The sequence below is a fragment of the Leopardus geoffroyi genome, chromosome B4 (genome assembly GCF_018350155.1).
Source record: "Leopardus geoffroyi isolate Oge1 chromosome B4, O.geoffroyi_Oge1_pat1.0, whole genome shotgun sequence".
In the NCBI taxonomy this organism is placed as follows: Eukaryota; Metazoa; Chordata; class Mammalia; order Carnivora; family Felidae; genus Leopardus; species Leopardus geoffroyi.
In genome coordinates this window covers 117,788,138-117,795,626 of record NC_059341.1, presented here as the reverse complement: position 1 = coordinate 117,795,626, position 7,489 = coordinate 117,788,138, and the positions used below count along the sequence as shown (strand labels likewise).

Here is a 7,489-nt window from a genome sequence, read left to right as displayed (position 1 = left end):
TGTTTTACAGCCCATTTGACTGTCCTTCAAAGCCCAATACAAGGGGTGGTCTTGCCTGGAGATTATGAACTTTTGGAGGAATAAGATCTTATTATACAGTTAGTGGTTAAGCTTAGGCTTTGGATTATTGTACAATTAGCTTGGGTTCTGGATTCAAATCATTACCTGAGTTAAAATCCTTTTGCTGTCATTTATTACCTTTGTGATCTTGGGCATGTTACTTAACTTCTCCATTTTAGTGAAAGAACATGCTAAGATGCTGTAATAAAGACACCCAAACTATAGTGATTCAAACAAGACAAGTTTACTTCTTGTTCACATAATAATCTAAAGATAGATTTAGGGTCAACATGTACATGGCTTTGCCCCATAAGCTCATCTACAGACCACGTTCCTTCTATGTCGTTGCTCTTCTCTTCTTCATCCTATGGTCCTTGTTTCCATGGTCAAAGCTGGCTCACTACTGTCCAAGCATGGGGACAAGGAAAAGAGGACGGAGAGAGCAAGAAGCTTCCTTTCAAGGATGGAACACTGAAATTGCAGCCCTCTTTTCTGTTCACATCCAACTGGCCCAAATTAAGTAATGTGGCCACATCAAACTGCAAGGGAGGCTGAGAAATGTGGCCATTCTTGGGCACCCGTGGGTCTAGCCAAAATCCATCAACTTCAATTACTTAAAGAAAAATAGAGAAGACAGAAATTAGGGAACAATTAGGAGTCTCTGCCCGTTGTCTACAGCTTAGTTTTCTCATCTAGAAAATGAGAGCATAGTTTTGATGATTAAAAGTAATACGCAGAGAGAATTAGAACTGTGTGCAGCACATGGTAAGTGTTCAATAAATGCTAGTTTACACTACAATACTACATGTCTCCTCTTCCCTTCCCTGCCTGGGTCCTAATGTCTGTACAAGGGAAAGGCAGACAGTGAATGATCCAAGGACTGTTGGAGGCTCATTCCATTGGGTGTTGTCCTGCTGGGTGTGGATGGACTGGCTGGTTAAATGTGCAAGGGTAGGGTGCACCATTTGGTATCCACAAGACAGCCTGGCCCTAAGGTACTGAATAATGTGTGCTGTGATGAATTAATCTCTTTATGAACATGGAGCAGGTTCAGCCCAAAGAGGAGAGAGTAAGGAAGGAGAGAAGCTGAAGCAACAATGATGAGAAGGACAGGAACACAGTGGAGGGGGCCAGCACCTTTGTGTGAATTTAAAAAAAGACTCCTCTTCTTCAAGACATCTTACTGCCATCTGCCTCAATGCTGTCGTAATATGCAAATGTACGCTATGATATGAACGATGCCCCCTAGAGTTGTTCAGCTACAACCTGTACAAGTCCTAGAAAAGCCATATAAAGATTCAAGGATGAGTGAATAACAGGAAGTAAGAAAGAAAAGCTACATTGGTAAGAAGTATGAGAACAGAGTTTATAAATAAAAGTGGTATTATGGACTGAATTGGGTCTCCCCAAACTCATATGCTGAAGTCCTAATACCCAATGTGATTGTACTTGGAGATAAGGTCTTTAGGGAAGTAATTAAGGTTAAGTGAAATCATAAGGGTAGGACCCTAATCTAATATGGACTGGTGACCTTACTAGAAGAGGAAGAAATACCAAAGCGCTCTCTCTGCATGTGCCTAGGGAAGAATCACGTTAGGATATAGTGAGAAGGTAGCCATCTACAAGCCAAGAGAGGGGCCTCACCCAAACCAACCCTGAAGATATCTTGATCTTGAACTTCTAGCCTCCAAAACTGTGAGAAAATGTCTGCTGTTTAAGCCATCCAGTCTTTTGTACGGTAGCCCTAGCAGGCTAATACACGGGTGGGGCGAGGGGCAAGGGGAGAGAGAGGGCAGATATTAGAGGAAAAGGAAGGACAGAAGAGGAAAGGGGTTCAGTTCTTCATACCGCATCTGGGACTTCATGAAGGAGGGAGTTTCCCCGACTCCAATGAAGTCCTCTGGTGGTTTGGTTAGTCCTTATAAGTGAGGCACTACTGCCACCTGGTGGCAACACACTTAATCCAGTCCTCATTCTCTCAAACTTCTTTTGAGCACCTGCTCTGTGCAAAGAAGGTTGCCAAGCAGAGGGAATAATATTAGTAAATGTTGATTAACACCTGCTATGTGCTGATCTCTGTCCTATGTGCTTTACACACACACACACACACACACACATACACACACACACAATTTAAGATTCACCACAACCCACCACAATAATATAGCAATATTATTATTGCTATTTTACAGAGGAGGAAACTGAGATACTAAGAAATTCAGTAAGTTGCCTAAGAGCCTACAGCTAATAAGTGAGAGAGTCAGATCTTAAACCAGGAAGTCTGGCTCCAGAACTCTTTACAGGCATCTTTCCTGCTCTTATAGTTTCTTCCTAATAAGAAGTAAATAACCAGCTAAGGGAGTTGTGTAAAATACTAACAATTTGAAATAATAGCATACCATTTTTTTTTTATGTTTTTGAGTCATGATCAAGAATCCTCAGGGTCCCTGGGTGCCTCAGTCGGTTAAGCCTCCGACTTTGGCTCAGGTCATGATCTAGCAGTTTGTGAGTTCGAGCCCCACGTCGGGCTCTGTGCTGACAGCTCGGAGCCTGGAGCCTGCTTCAGATTCTGTGTCTCCCTCTCTCTGGCCCTCCCCCTCTCACGCTCTGTCTCACTCTCTCTCTCAAAAATAAATAAACATTAAAAAAAAAAAAGAATTCTCCTCTTTAGCTAAAAGACTGACTGACTCATTGTGCATCCCCTGGGTTAGGGCACTGGCCCAGAATGTGAAAGTCCATATTCCACAGAAGCTATTTCAGCAGAAGGAAGAGGGACAGGTGAAGAAATAGCTAGAAGAGGCAAACCAAGAGAGAGGAGAGAGAAAGAAACTATAGAGCTGTGCTATCCAATACGGCAACCACTGGTCCTTGTTTAAATTTTCATTTTAAAAATTAAATTAAATTAAAAATTTTAGTGCTTCAATTGCACTAGCCATCAATTCATCTCAAGTGCCCAGTAGCCACTGTGGCTGATGCTGTCATAATGTACTGCATACAGAACATTTCCATCATCACAGAATGGTCCATCTGTACTGCTATTGATCCTTTATCCCGGAGAATGGAGTCTTCTCCATGGCTGATCTGGGCATAAGTTATCCAGAATCCACCTTGCAGCTGGCAGTCTGCAGGTCAATGACAAAGTAGGAGGCCAAAAGTACAATAATCCCAGAGCAAAACGGATGGTACCTCCCTTGCCCTCTGGCCTGTCCTGGGGCAGGCTGAGAGTGAAGATGTTGAGGCTAAGTAGGACTTAGCTCCTTTTTTAGGTGAGCTGATGGGAAGCAAAGAGGCGCCTTGTTCCTCCCTTCCGCTGGGTCCTGGAGCTGGCTGTAGGGTGCTGTTGCACATAACTCTCAGGGTCTCTTACTGGATGTCCTCTTAGCTGGTGGTTAGGGAAGGCAAGGACAACTTCACCACCCAGTTTCCATTTTACTCAGGGCCTTTGCTCTTAGCTGATGCTCCATTACATTGTCCAGGAGCTGCCTATCACCACACACTGAGTTTTATGGGCCTCTCAACTCCCAATCCTATCCCTAGGAAGACCTGAATGTTGTTTAATAAAGCTCCTTTTTTGTGATAATCACGGTTATTGGCTCATACATGAGCCTCTGCCTAACATTAATTTTTCTACTGTGACAAACTGGCAGAGATGGGTAATTTAGACAGGCAATAAGCAGCTAGCAATATGAAATTTAATTTAGTTGGCTGCTCAAGAGAAGTCTACTAAAACACACACAGAATGGTACATAAATACACAGAATGGGGTAGCACTCGAGCTTCCATGTAACTATTGTGCACCCCATTCTGTACCACTGCCTGGTTCATTCTTTGATTCCTGTCCCCTTTCTTCAATCCCACTCTCCAGTCCCTTGATTATATTTTGTACCAGCTAAGTTCATTAGCCTCCATAAAGGTGTCCCTGCTCTAGGCTCAGTTCCCTCCAAAACACTCCTCAGTTAAATTCATTCAACAAATATTTATTCAGCATCTACTGCCCCCAAAGAATTATGGTCTAGTTCACATTGGTATAGTCAAATAGCTATAGATACATGGTAGAATACATCTACTGGTTAGTATTCCTCTCGTCGCAAATGAGTGAAAATTCCATCTGGAGTAAGCTGAAAAAGGGAAGTCTAGCTCATCAAGTCCAAAGGTGTATCTTGAATTTAGGTGGGGTTTGACCCAGAGGTTCAAACAATGTCTCCAGCAGGCTTTTTCACTCTCCTTCCTTTCTCCCTGTCTTCAGTTTGGCTTCATTCTCGGGCACAGTGTGAAGACAGAAGGCTGCCGGCAGCTCTAGACTTACAATGGAATCATGTGTTTCTCTCCACCAGCTCCTGTCATGTCCCAGGATTCACTTGGATTAGACCAACCTGGTTCACATGGTTGCCTCTGAATTGTGGCATTAAGGAAAGCCTCAGGTCACACGGACCACCCCTAAAATGGGGGAGAGATGCATCACAGAACTGGTAACAGAGAAGGTAGACTAGAAGCCGAGTAGATTAAAAAATAGCCCATGTCTCAATAAAATGATCAAAGCATGTTAAGAACACAAAGAAATAGGTGCATAAATCTTTATGACTTCATGTCATGGAAGGCTTCATAGTAGAGGGTAAACATGAATTGACTCTTAGGGAAAAAAAAAAGCGCAGAAATTGCTGGTCAGGCAAGAGAAGGGGTGAGAATGGGAGGGAGGGGATGCTAGTGGCAAGAACGGCCTATGAGGTCACAAAAGAGAATGACCTAGGCATCCATATTTTGTTCCAGGCAAAAAGCTTGACTAAAAGCCAGGCTCTGCAGCTCTAGTGCCTGGTTGGAACCCAGTCTCAATTCTGAAACTTACTAGCTGCGTAATCTTGGCTGGTTACTTAACCTTAGGTTATTTTGTAACTTGTGTAATGTGGAACTTAACCAGGACAGCGCTTGTGCCTCAGGTTCCCCGTCTGTAAAATGGGAAAAGTAATCATACCTACCTCTCAGGGTCGTTGTCAGGATTAATAGAAATATGTAAAACAGTAAAGGTCATCTATGATAAGCCCACAGCTAACATCCTACTCAATGGTGAAAAGCTGGAAGCTTTTCATTTAAGATCAGGAATGAGACAAGGATGACCATTCTAACCACTTTTATTCAACATAGTATCAGAATTAAAATCTTTGAAACCTCTGTACTGTCCAAGGCAAGCTACAAATTCAATGCAATCCCCATCAAAATTCCAATTGTATTTTTCATAGAAACAGAACAAACTATTCTAAAATTTGCACAGAACCACAAAAGACTCCACGTTAGCCAAAGCAATCTTCAGAGAGACGAACAAAACTGGGGGCATCATGCTCCCTGATTTCAAACTACATTACAAAGTATAGTAACCAAAATAGTATGGCACTGGCACAAAAACAGACACATAGATCAATGGAACGGAATGAAGACCTAGAAGTGAGCCCAAGTATATATGGTCAATTAATTTGTGGCAAAAGGAGCCAAGAATGTACAATGAGGAATGGACAGTCTCTTCAATAAATGGTATTGGGAAAACTGAACAGCCACATGCAAAAGAAGGAATCTGGACCACCATCTTATACCATATACAAAAATAAACTCAAAATGGATTAGACTTAAATGTAGAACCTGAAACCATGAACTCCTAGAAGAAAGCATAGGCGATTAGCTCCTTGACTTCAGTCCTGGTGATGATTTTTTTAAATTGGACACCAAAAGCAAAGACAACAAAAGCAAAAATAAACAAGTAGGACTATACCAAACAAAAAAGCTCCTGCACAGCAAAGGAAACCATCACCAAGATGAAAAGGTAACCTGACAGATGGGAGAAAATATTTGCAAATCATGTATATGATAAGAGGTTAATATCCAAAATATATAAAGAGTGTATTCAACTCAATAGTAAAAAAAAAAAAAAAATCTGACTAAAAAAATGGGCAAAGGATCTGAAAATATGTTTTTCCAAGGAAGACATCCTGATGGCCAGCAGACACATGAAAAGACGCTTAACATCACTAATCATCAGAGAAATGCAAATCAAAATCAAAATCAAATGCAAATCAAAACCACAATGAGATATTACCTTACACCTGTTAGGATGGCTATTATCAGAAAGACAAGACATAACAAGTGTTGGTGAGGATGTGAAGAAGAGGGAAACCTTGTGCACCGTTGGTGGGAATATAAATATGATGCAGCCATTATGGAACACAGTCTGGAGGATCCTCAAAAAACTAAAGATAGAACTACCATATAGTCATTCTCTTTTCCTCCCTGGCTGCTTGAAGCTCAGCCACCATCAAGAAGGACACAGTACCTATCTGGGCCAGGAAGTTCGTGACCAACCAACTACTTCAGAGGAAGCAACTGCTCATTGATGTTCTTCACCCTGGAAAGGCAACAGTACTTAAGACAGAAATTCAGGGAAAACTAGCCAGAATGGACAAGACCACACCAGATGCCATCTTTGTATTTGGATTCAGAACCCATTTGTTGGTGGCAAAACAACTGGCTTTGGCATGATTTATGGTTCCTTGGATGATGCACAGAAAAATGAACCCAAACATAGACTTGCAAGACATGGCCTGTGTGAGAAGAAAAAGACCTCCAGAAAACAGGGAAAGGACCATAAGAACAGAATGAAGAAGTCAGGGGGACTGCAGATGCCAATGTTGGTATGGGCAACAAGTGAGCCAGAGATTGGAAAACAGAAGGAATAAAGGTTCTGCAGTGACTTTATCTGTGGTGATGGTGCAGATTTTTCATGAGAGGATTAATCAGCTAAGAACTTAAAAATATATATGGGGCACCTGGGTGGCTCAGTCGGTTAAGCACCTGACTTTGGCTCAGGTCATGATCTCATGGTTCAGATAGTAAGTTTGAGCCCCACATCAGGCTCTGTGATGACAGCTCAAAGCCTGGAGCCTGCTTTGAATTCTGTGCCTCCTTCTCTCTCTGCCCCTCCCCTGCTCTCTCTCTCTCAAAAATAAATAAATATTAAAAAAAAAGAAAGAACTTAAAAAAAATAGAACTACCATATGATCCAGCAATTCCACTCTGGGTATTTATCTGAAGAAAATGAAAACACTACCTTGAAAAGATATATGTACCCCCATGTGCATTACAGCATTATTTATAATAGCCAGGATATGAAAACAACCCAAATGTCCATCAGTGGAAGAACGAAAAAGAAAATATGGTGTGCATGTCTGTGGGTGTGTATATGTATACATACAGTTATACACACATATATACACATATACCTACACTTACACACACACACACACACACACACACACACACACACACACACATGGTTCAGCCATAAAAACAATCCTGCCATTTGCAACAACAGGAATGGACCTTGAGGGCATTATGATAAGTGAAATAAGTCAGGAAGAGAAAGATAAGTATATACCTACATACCATA

At 41.7% G+C, this 7,489-nt stretch overlaps 1 pseudogene; it reads left to right on the top strand.

Annotated features, from left to right (window-relative positions):
- Positions 1-5,861: 5,861 nt before the first annotated feature.
- LOC123591885 lies at positions 5,862-6,798 on the top strand (annotated as a pseudogene).
- Positions 6,799-7,489: the final 691 nt, after the last annotated feature.